Source organism: Rana temporaria, chromosome 4, assembly GCF_905171775.1.
Source record: "Rana temporaria chromosome 4, aRanTem1.1, whole genome shotgun sequence".
Classification (NCBI taxonomy): domain Eukaryota; kingdom Metazoa; phylum Chordata; class Amphibia; order Anura; family Ranidae; genus Rana; species Rana temporaria.
This window is the reverse complement of record NC_053492.1, coordinates 422,616,265-422,634,251: the sequence shown is the minus strand read 5'-3', so window position 1 is coordinate 422,634,251 and position 17,987 is coordinate 422,616,265. Positions and strand designations below refer to the sequence as shown.

The window sequence follows — 17,987 nt, the reverse complement described above, 5'->3', positions numbered from 1 at the left end:
TATGAGATATGCTCAATACATGCAAAGCAAGATAGTTCAGGCCGTGATTTGTCATAATTGTGATGATTATGGCTTACAGCTCATGAAAACGCCAAATCCACAATCTCAGAATATTTGAATATTGTGAAAAGGTGCAATATTCTAGGCTCAAAGTGTCTCACTCTAATCAGCTAATTAAGCCATAACACCTACAAAGTGTTCCTGAGCCTTTAAATGGTCTCTCAGTTTGGTTCAGTTGGAATCACAATCATGGGAAAGACTACTGACCTGACAGTTGTGCAGAAAACCATCATTGACACCCTCCATAAGGAGGGAAAGCCTCAAAAGGTAATTGCAAAAGAAGTTGGATGTTCCCAAAGTGCTGTATCAAAGCACATTAATAGAAAGTAATGCGGAAGGGAAAAGTGTGAAGGAAAAAGGTGCACAAGCAGCAGAGATGACCGCAGCCTGGAGTGGATTGTCAGGAAAAGGCCATTCAAAAGTGTTGGGAACTTTCACAAGGAGTGGACTGAGGCTGGAGTCAGTGCATCAAGAGCCTCCACACACAGACGGATCCTGGACATGGGCTTCAAATGTCGTATTTCTCTTGTCAAGCCACTCCTGAACAACAAACAATGTCAGAAGCGTCTTACCTGGGCTAAAGAAAAACAGACCGGGTCTGTGGCTCAGTGGTCCAAAGCCCTCTTTTCTGATGAGAGCAAATTTTGCATCTTATTTGGTAACCAAGGACCCCGAGTATGGAGGAAGAATGGAGAGGCACACACTGCAAGATGCTTGAAGTCCAGTGTGAAGTTTCCACAGTCTGCATTGATTTGGGAGCCATGTCATCTGCTGGTGTTGGTCCGCTGTGCTTCATTAAGTCCGGGGTCACCGCAGCCGTCTACCAGGAGATTTTGGGGAACTTCATGCTTCCTTCCACAAACAAGCTCTATGGGGATGCCGACTTAATTTTCCAGCAGGACTTGGCACCTGCCCACACTGCCAAAAGCACCAAAACCTGGTTCAATGACCGTGGGATTACTGTGCTTGATTGGCCAGCAAACTCACCTGACCTGAACCCCATAGAGAATCTATGGGGCATTGCCAAGAGAAAGATGAGAGACATGAGACCAAACAGTGCAGAAGAGCTGAAGGCCGCTATTAAAGCATCCTGGTCTTCCATAACACCTCAGCAGTGCCACAGGCTGATAGCTTCCATGCCACGCCGCATTGAGGCAGTAATTGCTGCAAAAGGGGCCCAAACCAAGTACTGAGTACATATGCATGCTTCTACTTTTCAGAGGTCCGATATTGTTCTATGTACAAGCCTTGTTTTATTGCAAGTAGCTGGTCTTGCCTAGGGCAATAAATAGTCTAGCACTGGCCCTGCTTGTCATGCGGTGGGACTGCACTGGAATAGCCGCCCAACAAGCGCCACCACATGTTGTATGAATGTACAACTCCAACTCCAAAGAAGTTGGAATGTTCTGTACAATCTACATGTAAAACAGAATGCAATGATTTGCAAATCTCAAAAACTCATATTTTATGTAAAACTGAAAGCTCTAATAAATATATGTTTCAGTGGATTAACTATTTACACTTAAATTCTTGACAGTAGGTGCATAAATTGAGGCAGGCTGGCAGGGGCCCCAGTGCATTACTTTGCTGAGGGGCCCATGATGCTATTAACCACCTTATGACCGCCCTATTGTAGCTTCACTGCTACAGGACGACACTGTGCACAGAATCACATATATATATACACACATGATCCCACACTTCTGGTTCGGGGTGCGAATGCGCGATCCTGGTGGCTTGCTCCTGCTGCGATTATGCACAGCGGGAGTCGATCAGCTCCATCTGAAAAAAAGAGAACATGTTCTCTTTCTAAGTCTGTCGGAAATTCAGATGGAAAAAGTCCGATGGGGCACACACACGGTCGGAATATCCGATGAAAAAATTCAGTCTGACTTTTTCAATCGGAAATTCCGACCGTGTGTACGTGGCATAAGTGAGGAGAAATCCCAAAATGTTGAATTGCAATTAGAACAAGTTCTGGTGACAACTATCTAAGATGGGAGTTTCCCTCACTTTGGGGAGATTTTCTCTCCTGTTACACCTCTGGGACAGGAAGTGAAGGGAAATGTCCCCAACAGGTCACAGAAATCATAAACCCTGACATGGGGATTTGTCCAAAAAGTAAGAAAATGTTTTGGTTATCATTTAACATTTTAAATACCTGAAATATGAGTTTTGGCGGACTGTCCCTCGAAGACGTGTAAAGAAGACAAGAAGGCAAATTACCTGTATAGTCTCTGGTCTGATCTCAGCAGCTCATGCTCCAAGTTATTACACGTAGATGGTGTATAAGTATGTCAGCAGTGTTGTCCTCTCCTGACGGCGCTCAGTGCAGTATGATCCTGGGCTGGACTATTGTTTAGTTTTAGGGCAGATCTGCATTTCTTGTACATACTCCTTATTAGAACCCAGTCCTGGCACACGGGAAAGGGAGTTACATGTAAACTGTTTGCAGAGCTTAAATAATGTGATTAGAGAGATAGTATGAGAGCTGGACTGGGCTTAAAGGGAAACGTATTAATTTTTGAAGTCTGCCACTATGTTTTATTATTTTTAAAGCCTTCTTTTAAAGTATAGCATATATATATCTATATATATCTATATATATCTATATATATATATATATATATATATATACACTGTGTGCATATGTGTATATATATATATATATATATATATATATATATATATATATATATATATATATATATATATATATATATATATATATATATATATATATATATATATATATATATATATCGAGAGAGATCGAGAGAGAGAGAGACTCATCAGCCACTTTATTAGGTACACCTGTTCAATGGCTTGGTTACACAAATTGCCATTTACATGGTTGTTGGTACCAGACAGGCTGGTCTGAGTATTTAACCACTTGACCATTGGGCACTTAAAACCCCTTAATAACCAGACCAATTTTCAGCTTTCGGTGCTCTCACAATTTGAATGATAATTACTCAGTCATACAACATTGTACCCAAATGAAATTTTCGTCCTTTTTTTCCACACAAAGCTTTCTTTTGGTGGTATTTAATCACCGTTGGGTTTTTTATTTTTTGCGCTATAAGAGAAAAAAGACTGAAAATTCTGTAAAAAAAAATAAATTTTCTTTGTTTCTGTTATAAAATTTAGCAAATTAGTATTTTTTCTTCATTCTTTTGCATAATGATGAAATATGAAGTTACACCGAGTAAAAAGATACCCAACATGTCACCCTTCAAAATTGCACACGCTCGTGGAATGGCGCCAAACTTCGCTACTTAAAAATCCCCATAGGCGACGTTTTTACTATTTTTACTGGTTACATGTTTTTAGTTACAGAGGAGGTCTAGGGCCAAAATTATTGCTCTTGCTCTAACGTTCGCAGCGATACCTCACATGTGTGGCTTGAACACAGTTTTCATATGTGGGCGGGACTTACGTGTGCGTTCGCTTCTGCATGCGAGCACACGGGGACAGGGGCGCTTTAAAAAATATATATATTTTATCGTTCACTTTACTTTATTTTAGTTTGACACGTTTTTCCGCAAAAAATAATAAATAAAAAACGGGTATTGCAGAGTATTGCGGGGTATTGCAGAGTATTGCGGGGTATTGCAGAGTATTGCGGGGTATTGCAGAGTATTGCGGGGTATTGCGAGGTATTGCAGAGTATTGCGGGGTATTGCAGAGTATTGCGGGGTATTGCAGAGTATTGAAGAGTATTGCAGGGTATTGCAGGGTATTGCAGAGTATTGCAGGGTATTGCAGAGTATTGGACGTCCTCCCAGAGTTAAGGAACCGCCTTGTAGCCGTAATTCGGCTATGGGGCGGTGATTAAGCGGTTAAAAAAAACTGCTGAGCTACTGGAATTTTCACACACAACAACCATCTCTAGGGTTTACAGAGAATGGTCCGAAAAATAGAAAATATCCAGTGAGTGGCAGTTGTGTGGACAAAAATGCCTTGTTGATGTCAGAGTAGATTAGGCAGACTGGTTCAAGATGATAGAAAGGCAACAGTAACTCAAATAACCACTCGTTACAACCAAGGTATGCAAAATACCATCTCTGAACGCAAAACACGTCGAACTTTGAAGCAGATGGGCTACAGCAGCAGAAGACCACAGCGGATGACACTCCTGTTAGCTAAGAACAGAAATCTGAGGCTACAATTTGAACAGGCTCACCAAAATTGCACAATAGAAAATTGGAAAAACTTTGCTTGGTCTGATGAGTCTCGATTTCAGCTGCGACATTCAGATGGTAAAGTCAGAATTTGGCGTAAACAACATGAAAGCATGGATCCATCCTGCCTTGTATCAATGGTTCAGGCTGGTGGTGGTGTGGAAATATTTTCTTGCCACACTTTGGGGCCCTTTAGTATCAATTGAGCATCGTTTAAATGCCACTGCCTACCTAAATATTGACCATGTTCATCCCTTTATGACTACAGTTTACTCATCTTCTGATCTTCCAGCAGGATAATGCACCATGTCACAAAGCTCAAAAGCGTGTCACTTGCCACGTCGCCTGCCACCAGGAGTCCCTCCTTACATGAGGCGTCCCCAGCGGAGTCCCTCCTTACATGAGGCGTCCCCAGCGGAGTCCCTCCTTACATGAGGCGTCCCCAGCGGAGTCCCTCCTTACATGAGGCGTCCCCAGCGGAGTCCCTCCTTAAATGAGGCGTCCCCAGCGGAGTCCCTCCTTAAATGAGGCGTCCCCAGCGGAGTCCCTCCTTACATCAGGCGTCCCCAGCGGAGTCCCTTCTTACATCAGGCGTCCCCAGTGGAGTCCCTCTTTACATCAGGCGTCCCAGTGGAGTCCCTCCTAACATCAGGCATCCCCAGCGGAGTCCCTTCTTACATCAGGCATCCCCAGAGGAGTCCCTCCTTACATCAGGCATCCCCAGCGGAGTCCCTCCTTACATCAGGTGTCCCAGCGGAGTCCCTCCTAACATCAGGCGTCCCCAGCGGAGTCCCTCCTTACATCAGGCGTCCCCAGCGGAGTCCCTCCTTACATCAGGCATCCCCAGCGGAGTCCCTCCTTACATCAGGCATCCCCAGCGGAGTCCCTCCTTACATCAGGCGTCCCCAGCGGAGTCCCTCCTTACATCAGGCGTCCCCAGCGGAGTCCCTCCTTACATCAGGCGTCCCCAGCGGAGTCCCTCCTTACATCAGGCGTCCCCAGCGGAGTCCCTCCTTACATCAGGCGTCCCCAGCGGAGTCCCTCCTTACATCAGGCGTCCCAGCGGAGTCCCTCCTAACATCAGGCTTCCCCAGCGGAGTCCCTCCTTACATCAGGCATCCCCAGCGGAGTCCCTCCTTACATCAGGCTTCCCCAGCGGAGTCCCTCCTTACATCAGGCATCCCCAGCGGAGTCCCTCCTTACATCAGGCTTCCCCAGCGGAGTCCCTCCTTACATCAGGCATCCCCAGCGGAGTCCCTCCTTACATCAGGCATCCCCAGCGGAGTCCCTCCTTACATCAGGCATCCCCAGCGGAGTCCCTTCTTACATCAGGCATCCCCAGCGGAGTCCCTTCTTACATCAGGCATCCCCAGAGGAGTCCCTCCTTACATCAGGCATCCCCAGCGGAGTCCCTCCTTACATCAGGTGTCCCAGCGGAGTCCCTCCTAACATCAGGCGTCCCAGCGGAGTCCCTCCTTACATCAGGCGTCCCCAGCGGAGTCCCTCCTTACATCAGGCGTCCCCAGCGGAGTCCCTCCTTACATCAGGCGTCCCCAGCGGAGTCCCTCCTTACATCAGGCGTCCCCAGCGGAGTCCCTCCTTACATCAGGCGTCCCCAGCGGAGTCCCTCCTTACATCAGGCGTCCCCAGCGGAGTCCCTCCTTACATCAGGCGTCCCCAGCGGAGTCCCTCCTTACATCAGGCGTCCCAGCGGAGTCCCTCCTAACATCAGGCTTCCCCAGCGGAGTCCCTCCTTACATCAGGCATCCCCAGCGGAGTCCCTCCTTACATCAGGCTTCCCCAGCGGAGTCCCTCCTTACATCAGGCATCCCCAGCGGAGTCCCTCCTTACATCAGGCTTCCCCAGCGGAGTCCCTCCTTACATCAGGCATCCCCAGCGGAGTCCCTCCTTACATCAGGCATCCCCAGCGGAGTCCCTCCTTACATCAGGCATCCCCAGCGGAGTCCCTCCTTACATCAGGCATCCCCAGCGGAGTCCCTCCTTACATCAGACTTCCCCAGCGGAGTCCCTCCTTACATCAGGCATCCCCAGTGGAGTCCCTCCTTACATCAGGCTTCCCCAGCGGAGTCCCTCCTTACATCAGGCATCCCCAGCGGAGTCCCTCCTTACATCAGGCTTCCCCAGCGGAGTCCCTACTTACATCAGGCTTCCCCAGCGGAGTCCCTCCTTACATCAGGCTTCCCCAGCGGAGTCCCTCCTAACATCAGGCTTCCCCAGCGGAGTCCCTCCTAACATCAGACTTCCCCAGCGGAGTCCCTCCTTACATCAGGCATCCCCAGCGGAGTCCCTCCTAACATCAGACTTCCCCAGCGGAGTCCCTCCTTACATCAGGCATCCCCAGCGGAGTCCCTCCTAACATCAGGCTTCCCCAGCGGAGTCCCTCCTTACATCAGGAGTGCTTCTTTACATCAGGTGTCCCCAGCGGAGTCCATCTTTACATCAGGCCTCCCCAGCGGAGTCCCTTCTTACATCAGGTGTCCCCAGCGGAGCCCCTCCTTACATCAGGTGTCCCCAGCGGAGTCCCTCCTTACATCAGGCCTCCCCAGCGGAGTCCCTCCTTACATCAGGCCTCCCCAGCGGAGTCCCTCCTTACATCAGGCCTCCCCAGCGGAGTCCCTCCTTACATCAGGTGTCCCCAGGCAGCGGAGTCCCTCCTTACATCAGGCGTCCCCAGCGGAGTCCCTCCTTACATCAGGCGTCCCAGCGGAGTCCCTCCTTACATCAGGCATCCCAGCGGAGTCCCTCCTTACATCAGGTGTCCCCAGGCAGCGGAGTCCCTTGGCTCTTTCTCTCAAAGACCAGTGTTGTGCCAACATTGATTTCCCCCAGAAAACTTGTTTCCCCTGGCTCTCGGCTGGCTCTTGGCTAAGATTGGAACTCCGCCACTCCAGCCTACTGCACTGCAGCTCTTCCCACTCTCCCTTGCAATGTTATTCGGTCGTCTACCTTCGCCCGTGCGTTTTCATGGTCTCAGTACAGGGGGTCTCAGTACAGTTCATGTTCCCAAAAAAAACAGGGGGTGCGGACGGGGGCGGGGCGGTAGACGGTCGATTAACGTTGCAAGGGAAAGTGGGAGGAGTTGCAGTGCAGAGGGCTGGAGGGGCGGAGTTCAGATCTAAGCTGAGCTGAGAGCTAGGGGGAAACACTAAAGACCTTGCGACGGTGGCGGCAGCCATATTTTTGAAGCCAAAAACAGTCCTGATTTCTCGGGACAAAAGCAAAATCCTGGAATTTTAAGCGGGACGGCCTCCGATCGGGACGAGGTTCCCAAAATCGGGATTGTCCCAGAAAAATCGGGATTGTCCCAGAAAAATCGGGACTGTTGGCAAGTATGGTTTTATAAGTTCTTTTCCAAGAACCTCATGTAAGTATAAGAATTTGGTAAAAGCTATTGATTAAGGCACTTTCGTTTTGTTTTATAGCATCGCAGGTTGGAGGATGTTTGGGTAACGGGTGGAGCCCAAAATCAACAGTACAAGCTTAGGGGAGAGAACATATATATATATATATATATATATATATATATATATATATATATATATATATATATATATATATATATATATATATATATATATATATATATATATATATATATATATATATATATATATATATATATATAGCTTTTTATGTTCCTACCTCTTCTGTTCATGCCAGCAATAAAGCTATCCTTATCTGTCTCCGTGCAAAGTACTTTATTAAAACATTTGTCTATGTTTCTTAATTACAAAATATGGCCTGTAGGTGTCAGTGTCGCTTTACTAAAAAGCTGTTTAGCCATTGCCTGCTATAGAAGGTAGGTGGGGAGGAGACATCTGGTGGCTAGAAGATGCATTTCATTTATGGGATATCAATTTTTATTTATAGACTGTATGGATCCTGGCAAGCTGTGGAATAACTATTAAAGTCTTTCATAGCTACACAGGGAGATAGATATCATAATCGTAACATACAACATCAACTGATTTCTTCAAGATTATCCAGCAATTTCCGAAAGCAAAATTACTGCATTGTTGCTTCAACAGTGTCACAGCTCAATTCTGGAATTTTATTAAAAGTTTGAAAGTTGATTCAAGGCAGTGGCGTCACTAGGGTTGGTGTCACCCGGTGCGGTAAAACATGGTGTCACCCCCCCCCCCTCTGTCTAGACTGCCCAGCACCAAGCAGGCAGCGCACGGGCACGGGGCGCACCCCAAACCAGCCCCTGTAAATGATAGTATAGGGCAGTATAGTGGCAGGTTAGGGTAGTATAGAGTGGTATAGTGGCGGGTTGGTGTAGTGGGGTGTTATAGGACAGGTTAAGGTGGTATAGGGCATGTTGGGGTGATATAGGGTAGTTTGGGGTGGTGTAGGGCAAGTTAGGGTTGCATAGGGCAGGTTGGGGTGGTATAGGGAAAGTTAGGGTGGTACAGGGCAGGTTGGGGTGGTATAGTGCAAGTTAGGGTGGCATAGGGCAAGTTGGGATGGCATGGGAAAGGTTGGGGTGGTACAGGGCAAGTTAGGGTGGCATTGGGCAGGTTGGGGTGGTATAGGGCAAGTTATGGTGGCATAGGGCAGATTGGGGTGGTACAGGGCAAGTTAGGGTGGCACAGGGCAAGTTGAGGTGGCATGGGAAAGTTTGGGGTGGTACAGGGCAGGCTGGGGTGGTACAGGGCAGGCTGTGGTGGCACAGGGCAGGCTGGGTGGTACAGGGCAGGCTGGGTGATACAGGGAAGGCTGGGGTGGTACAGGGAAGGCTGGGGTGGCACAGAGCAGGCTGGGGTGGTACAGGGCAGGCTGGGATTGCACAGGGCAGGCTGGGCATGTCAGCTAAAAAAAAAAAAAAAAACGGGATGATGTCACCCCTCTAGCGGGTGTCACCCGGTGTGGACCGCACCCCCCGCACCCCCCTAGCAACGCCTCTGACAAGGAGAAATTATAAAGAAACAAGAAGCTGCCTTCTCCCAAAGTCGATACATTTTTCTTAAAGCTGGCTATAGATGGATAGAAATTTTAACGAAAATTCTTAGGAAAAGGTTTTAAGAAAGTTTGTTTTTGTGGGTCAAATCAACGTTCGTTTTTTTAACTACAGTGCCAGGAGGGAAAATGTTACTTGTACAAACAAATTTCTAACATTATATGTGATTTTTATTTGGTAAAGTCCATTCATTCCAAAATCGAATGTTAAAAGCAATCGAAATCTTTCGAACGACAAACGAATGTTCTGAGAATGTTCATACAAATTTTCTTAAGCCTGTTCCTAAGAATTTTCATATGAAATTCTATCAATCTATGATAAGCTTTTTTTTTTGCTGCCCCCTTTACCCTTTAAATTCATGGTTACCTCCAGGGGTCAAGTCCTGGGGAAAAAAGTGTGTGAACTCCCACCCAAGATCCACTCCCCCACCAAAAAAAAAAAAATGATACACTCATATGCATAATTACTAAACCACATGTTTTAATTACTAGAAGCAAGTTCTTTCTAAATCCCGCGATAACTCGCGGCAGACCTCCGCAATGTCTCCTGGGAACAATGACAAAAGCTCCCAGGAGACATCGCAGCATCGAGGAAGTGACGGAATACCCGCACACTACGCGATGAATTCATATACAGGAAGCGGCCAGTAACATAAAGGATTACTAAGGTTCACCTGCCCCTGACAGTGACTCGAGCTGGGCATCGCCGCTTAGTGAAGGATTGGCTCGGGCGGCTCGGCTGCACTCGGCTGCTCTAGTCCTGCAAAGGGAACTGCATTCCTGCTGTGAAAAAAGTGCAGGGACTCTGTTCCCACGCGTTCCCGCAGGACTTGAGCCCTGGTTACCTCTTTACACATACCCCCCCCCTCGCTTTTGTTCTTTCTCTCTCCTTCTTCCCCTTCTCTACAGCTATGACCCGCTTTCACCCTCTAACCCTTTGCAACCCCTATACCATGTTCATACCTTCTAACTACCTTCCCCTTTGCACTCACCTCTACCCTGTCATAATTGTATTTATTTTTTTAACATAAGTTTCTTATTGAGTTTCTAAAGTTGCAAAAAAAAAAAAAAAACACTGTACATTTATGCAGAAAAAAAAGTGTACAAAAAAACAAAAAATTTAAATTGCTTAAATCAATTCACACAGCCTCATAGTCTTATTAACCGGAACTTTGTCCCACATATGATACAATATAAGCATTTGTTGGAACAAAGTGCATAGCAAGCAACATAAAAAGGCCTGGACGTCCAAAAAAGACAGCAGGATGCTCTCTATGGTAAAGAAAAACCCATTCACAATATCCAGATAAGTGGACACTCACCAGGAGGTGGGCGTATCATTGTCAAAGTCTACAATCAAGAGAAGACTTCACGAGAGCAAATACAAAGGGTTCACCACAAGGAGCAAACCATTCATAAGCCTGAAGAATGGAAAAGCCAGATTCGATTTTGCCAAAAAACATCTTAAAAAGCCAGACCAGTTCTGGAAAAGCATTCTTTGGACGGATGAAACTAAGAATAATCTGTACCAGAATGACGGGAGGAAAAAAGTATAGAGAAGACTTGGAACAGCTCATGATCCAAAGCACACAACATCATCTGTAAAACATTGGAGGCAGTGTGATGGCATGGACATGCATGACTTGTGTGGAACTCCGACGGAGAAAAAAACACACATGCTCAGAATCAAGTCGACGCATACTAGCGAGCATTGAACTTTTTTTCTCGGTTCGTCAAAGTGTTTTACGTCACTGCGTTTTGGACGGTCAGAATTTGGTCTGACAGTGTGTATGCAAGACAGCTTGAACGGAATTCCTGACGGAAAATTCCATCGGATTTTATCCCATCGGAAATTCTGATCGTGTGTACAGGGCATTATAGATGGCCTCAAACTCCTGACAGCCCTCATATGTGGGTAGTAAAAGTTGATTTTGTCATCTATCTTTGGCTTTCTGATATCAAGAGCAGGAGACACTATTAATTGCTATGTATTATGTAGAAGTCAATTTAGTCCTGTCTGGTTATCATACATTATGTGAAGCAAACAGCATCTGAGCAGCATGGCTTAGTTATAGATAGTTGCAGGGCCACCATCAGGGGGGTACAGGCAGTACACCTGTAAGGGGCCCGGAGGTTCCCAGGGCCCCGGATGGCAACCCCCCTTTTTTTTTTTTTTTTTTATAAAAAAAAATGTTTTATACACATATATATATATATATATATATATATGTGTATATATATATATATATATAATTAGGTCCCCAGGGCCCCCGGATGGCAACCCCCCCTTTTTTATAAAAAAATAAGAAAAATTATATATATATATATTATATATCTCTTTTTATTTAAGGGCTCAGAGGTCCCCAAGGCCCCATGTGGCAACCCCCCCCTTTTCTTTTCTTTTTTCATAAATGTTTTTTTTTTTTATTAAGAGGTCCCCAGGGCCCTGGATGGCAACCCCACTTTTTTTATGTATTTTTTTTATAAATGTTTATTTTTTTTTATTTTTTTATATATATTTTTTAATTTATTTTTTAATTGAAGGGCCCAGAGGTTTATTTTTTTATTTTTATTAAAGGGCCCAGAGGTTTTTCTAAAGCAGCCCCCCCCCCCCGCTTCTCAAGGGGCCCCAAAATTTGGATAGAAATTTTGGATAGGAATTCAACTTTTTCCTGGATTTGTTGAAATGACTTGAGCTTATCTGAGGTATACAACTGGTGAATGTCTTTATACCTCAGTAAAGGCAGTTTTGTGCTCTAGGGACAGTGAGGAATTTGAAGAGTAGGTTTAGACCAAATGTGGTTGTTAGGAAAATCTAGTCTAGTAATTCTTAAACAAAAAAGCAAGGAAGGTGAGGAGTAATGCAGTGCCCTGGTTAAAGGCAATGAAGCATCTAATATATAATATTGAGAAAATTCAAATGAGAGAGCAATGGTGGCCTCGGTGGCAGAGCAGACGTTATCTGATTTTGGCAGTAGCCAGTCATGTATATTAATAAGCTGAGCTGCTAAATAATGGTAGTTTGGAGAGGCCAGGCCTCCCATCTGTTGTGGGAGACACAATGGGCCAAATCCACAGCCAGCGGCGGAAATTACGTTTTTCAAAACTTATGTCATTTAAGTTACGGCGCCTTAAGTTGGTGTCGTAAGTGCCGTATCCACAGCGCATTTGCGCACAAAATAGCGCATACGTAACTTAAATTCCGAGGCGTAAGGCGGGGTTATTGCAAGTGGGAAGGAAGTGGGCGTGCTTCATTGTAATGAGCCGTGACCCCATGCAAATGAAGGGCCGGCCGTACTGCGCATGCGCGCATGAATCTGCTGCTCACTGGGCATGTGCAGAACTTTGCTCAGCGCAATCAGTGAGATAGGTAAAAGGCCAAGCATACTTAGTTTGAGGATCGCCCTGTGTGTAAATAGCCCCAGTCAAACACACTTCCCTTGCAAAAGTATTTCCCTGTGTTCCCTTCCTAGAGCAAGTTGCTTCTGCTCTGAACGTTTGTCAGCGTTTGTTGGTGAGTTGTGTGTGATAGAGAAGTTTTGGAGGAGTATTAGATTGTAGTTGGTGTTTGTTTCTGATAAGTGTATTTTTTGTTTGATTGTTTCTGCTAAGTGTTTTTTTTTTTTTTTTTTCTGCTTGGATTTTGTGTTTGTTTTTTGTGTGCTTGTTTTTGACTTTGTAGTAGCTGTCTGCTTGTGTGTGTATTTTTGTTTGTTTGTTGTGTGTGTATTTTTGTTTGTTTGTCCTGTGAGTTTCTTGTTGCTGAGTGGTGTCTGTGATGGCACCCAAGCACAGGAAGCTTAATTTTACACATGTGGAGAAGCAAATCCTTGCTAGGTCCATCGTCCTATATGGGCGATATTTACATGGGCCTGAGAGCCGGAACACCTCCCCGGCCCAAAGGAAGAAGATATACCAAAAAATTACAGATCAGATAAATGCGGCAGGGGGGGAGACGAGGACCCCCGCTGGCATCCAGAAAAAGATTAATGATCTGAGGAGCGTGGTCCGCAATAAGGTGGCAAAGCTCACTGCCCATAGGAGGGGCACTGGAGGAGGGGGACCATGCCCCATCCGGCTGACTGAGGAGGAATGGGCAGTGGCCCGGTGTTTCCAGCCAGAGCAGGTGGTGGGCCTGCGTGGCTTTGACTCTGATGTTCCTGTGAGGCCAGGTAAGTTTTTTGTTTTTCTATCTGGTGATTAGCATGTGTGGGTGGGGGAAGGGAAGATGTGCCAAGTGTGTGGAACCCTTAAACCTGTGATTGTTTGGTGTCCTCCACAGATGACCAGGAGATTGCTGGCCCATCAGGCCAGGAGGATGCTGGGCCATCAGGCCAGGCTGCTGCACCACCCCAAGGACAGGAGGCTGCTGAGGAGTCCCCAGGGGAGGGGAGGGGCCAAACCTCCCCTCATGAGGGGGAGGAGGATGAGGGGGAGGAGGATGAGGGGGTGGAAGAAGAAAATCTGCAGCTTGGCAGGGAAATCCTTCTTGGCTCTGAGCTAATGACATTTGAGGATACCCTTGAGGCTACCCCAGAGCCTACCCCAGAGGCTACCCCAGAGGCTGGAAGCAGTCAGGCCACCATCAGGGGTAGCCCCTCCCACTCCTCCCCCAACAGGCTGCAAACCACAAGGATCACTCTCTCCCCTCCTCCAGAGCCACAAGCCTCAGGGGCAGGCAGGATGGCGACCCAGGAGACCAGGGGGGTGTTTGAGTGTCTGCCGGCCAGTCTGCAGAAGGACAATGCCCGGCAGACCCGCACTCTGGGTGAGATTCAAAAAAATCTGACCAAGATGGAGCACAGCCTGGGTGCAATGAGGGAGTCACTCGGTGATGTGGCCACAAACTCTTTGGAGGTCATCACATGTTTGTGGGACCTGAAGACCGCCACAACAGGCGTGGCCCAGGAGGTGACTGCCCTGACCCAGGCTGTGCAGGACAATACCCGGGCTGTGCAGGACAATACCCAGGCTGGCCAGGCCAATACGGCTGCCATCATTGGCTGTCTGAACAGGATAGCAGTGGCCTTGGAGGGCAGGCCAGCAGGAGGAGAGACACCAGGGGAGGCTCCTTCTTCCCCTGCTCACCCCCCCCATGAAGATACTCCCTCCCCTGCTCACTCACCCCCCCATGAAGATACTCCCTCCCCTGCTAACACCCCCCGTGAAGATCCTCCATTTGGCCGTGCCCGTGGCCGTGGACGTGCCCGTGCCCTTGGGCAGCCCAGACGGAGCACTCGCCGCCGGAATTAATTAGCAGGGGTACTTTTGATTTTTTTTTTCAATTTTTTTTTTTATGATTTTGTTTATTATACTGTACTTATGATTTGGTTTATGTGTGTGAATAATGTGTGAATGTGGGGGGGTGGCATTCCTGATAAAATAAGGGTGTCACCCTCAGTTTTGGTGGAGAAGGGATCCCCAGGACCAGGGAGAAGTGATCCCAGGTTCCTGAATGGTGTATGAATGCACAGTGACATAATTGGAGCCGTGGAGTATCTCGAGATACGCCGCGTAAGTCTATCTATACGCCGTCTTATCTATGCGCCGTGTCCACAATCTGAGATACGCCTGAAAATAGGCTGCATACGACCGCCGTAACTTTCCTACGCCAGCATATCGTGGGCGCATATTTACGCTGGCCACAAGGGGCGCTCCCATTGATTTTCTATGCACATATGCAAATGAGGGAGATATGCCGATTCACAAACTTACTTGCACCCGGCGCATAATATACGCGGTTTGCGTAAGGCGTACGTCCGGCGTAAAGTTATTCCACATATAGGAGGCGCAACTCATGCAAAGGTATGGACCAGGGAACAGAGCCGTCGTATTTTACGTTGTTTACGTAGTACGTGAATAGGGCAGGGCGTAGGTTACGTTCACGTCGTAGGCAGTGATCCGGTGTATCTTAGGGAGTAGTTCCGACGTGATTCTGCGCATGCGCACTGGGTTGCGTCCACGGGACGGCGCATGTGCCGTGCGTTATTCGTATCTTTATGACGCTCAGTCCATCATTTACATGGGGTCACGCCTCATTAGCATGGCTCACGCCCACTTCCACCTACGCTGGCTTACCCCGAGGAAACCCAGCGTAGATTTGGGGGCGAGTGCTTTGCGAATCCAGTGCTTGCATCTGTGCGCCGCGTCGGCGTAGCGTATATTAGATACGCTACGCCTGCATAAATATGCGCCGATGTATGTGAATCCGGGCCATAGTAAGCATGTTTACAAGTCTCAGAGCTAAAGGGACATTGAGGGAATATTTGTCAAGACAGAGAGTTGTACCTGGACTACAAACAACCAAGACAATGAGTTGGATTTACAAACTATAAAAAATTATAAAATAAACCCCCTCACCTGTTTGAAAAATATAAACACTGGGAACCTCTATCGACCCAAGGAATGGCACAAGGCCTGGTCTGCCATAGCTAAATGTTTTTTCAAAACAACGACATTGAAGGCGGCCTACAAGGTCCTTTTGAGGTGGTACTTGGTCTCAGCCCATATTGCAGGTTTGAACCCATCATGAAGTGACAGATGCTTCAGGGTCTGTGGCCAACGCAGTGATGCACTTCATATCTGGTGGTCCTGCCCACGTCTAACAAGATTTTGGTCCAGAGTCTTTGGGCTCCTGTATACCCTATTTCATATACCTAAAGACGCTAAACTTGTCCTACTGCATTGCCCAATTCAGGGCCTATTCTCGTATGAGCAGCTTGCAACTTACCTATTCATTGCCACCAAACACGTTATCGCTAAGGCTTGGAAGACATCTTCTGTATCGTTGGCAGTGGTAAAGAACAATCTGACCACCATGTTGATTAACGGAAACATGTCGAGTATTCGACATGATTCCCATGCTAAACTTCTGAAAGTGTGGGCTTCCTGGTGGTCCTATACTCTCCACACTCTGCATCTGACCAGTCTGGGTATCTTATATTGGGAGATATTACCACCCAAGCCTGCAGGACCCATTTTCTCTATCCTTCCCTCTACTTTCCAACTTCCCCTGTTTGGGAACCACTCCCGCCTTTTTTTCCGTTTTTTTGTTTCTCCTTCTTCTTCTTTCTGTTTTCTCTTGTTTCCCACTCCTCTTCCTCAATGACCAGCTGGCCCGTTTGCCCCTCTTGTTTCCTCATGGTATGCCCCTAGGCCTTCAGGGTTAGTCAACTTGTCAACTTATGTGGACCTATAGCTCCATCCACGAGGTCGGTTAGTTGATGTTGTGATTACTAAAATGTTTATTTGCACAAGATATTACTCATGCCTATAGGTCTTGTTTCCTGTTCATTGTTGCATAACCCATGCGTGGGTGATCAGCTCTCTTGTTATTTAAACCTGCAACAATAAAAATGATTGTACCAGGAAAATATAAACACAAAAAATATCAGAAAGCCGCAGCGCACAAAGCTACCACCTTTATAGGATAGCAATACCAAAATTGCCACGCTATAAATAGCATTAAATGCAAATTCAATTAACAACACTGCAATAATATATGCATACATGGATTATAAAAGCATATCTCCAATATGAATCAGACGTGCCAAATAATAATGTGATGAACACATACTAATATAAAAATAAGACCAAATAGTGTTCTCTGTCTTAAAATTCAAGGTCTCCTTTATTAAAAATATAGAATCACACTCACAGAGTAAATACAATTAATTGTGGCACGTTAAATCACAGAGCAGGGCTTACTGCCCAATGCCTCTTCCAGCTGACAGCTCCAGTATCACACAAGTTGAGCTGCTGCTGTTGGAAGAAAAACCACCTCTCTGGAAATAGCTCCTCCAACTGGGTCCTGTAAAAAATGGCAGTAGGTCCAAACGGAACCAGGCCCTTATATAGACCTATAACTGGGTTCCAGAACCTTCCCTGAATCACCTGATCTCTGCTAACCAACCACTGCCCTTATCTTCCCTAACCTCCAGAACCCACTGACCCAGCTGATCTCACTAACTAATCAACATTAACCCCTAAAATCCTTCACTCACTTAAACTGACTGACTTTCCGACCTGAAGCCTGACCCCTCAATGACCCTTACCTTCCACTAAATTAAACCAGCTGCCCATGCTGTGGACCCATAAGGAAAGGAAAGCCTAAATGGCTACTCTCTTTCCTTTCCCATGGGACCACAGGCATTATGCACTAACCCAAAACAAGCATGCAAAGAGGAATAAACAAACTACAACGGAAATCTTTCAAATATTTATTAGAGATTAAAACATAACATTCCATACATTAAATTCATATATATACTTTGGAATTTATTTTGGCCACGGCCTGATTCACTGGTTTTAATAAACAAGGTAATAATTCATCAAATCATACAACATACTCATAAATGTATATAAGTCCATTGATTAACATTCCATCACCATCCACAGCCCAGCCACTGAGACTCGAGCTGTTTTAACATCACACTTGAAATTTATTTCCAACTCTCCCAAACGACAGAAGGGGAGGGGTACTCAGCCCCCCCTTCTGTCCCCACCACCCCAGACTGCGGCCGCCTCTATGCATGTTTGAAGATTCATATTGAAAATATCAAGGCCAATATCTGACAGATGTACCCCATCTGTCCTATAAAGGCCCTGACAACCGCCCTCCAATTCAAAATGCCTAAAGGAAAAACCCAACCCGGAGGCCAAAAACTTCTCAATAGCTTTATTAATTCGCTTACGCACTTTCTCTAACGGTCTGAAAACTGTAGATTCCAACCAACGCAAACGTGGAATTATCTTGGAAATAAT

General features: G+C 46.4%; 1 protein-coding gene across 1 annotated transcript in view; it reads right to left on the bottom strand.

Moving 5' to 3' along the window:
• The window catches only part of FAM177B (family with sequence similarity 177 member B), a 53,123-nt gene extending 50,695 nt beyond the window's left edge, over positions 1-2,428 (bottom strand). The window contains exon 1 of the mRNA XM_040351370.1: positions 2,287-2,428. The gene's annotated coding sequence lies outside the window, so the exon portion shown is untranslated. The remainder of the gene's footprint in view (positions 1-2,286) is intronic.
• Between the last annotated feature and the right edge of the window lie 15,559 nt (positions 2,429-17,987).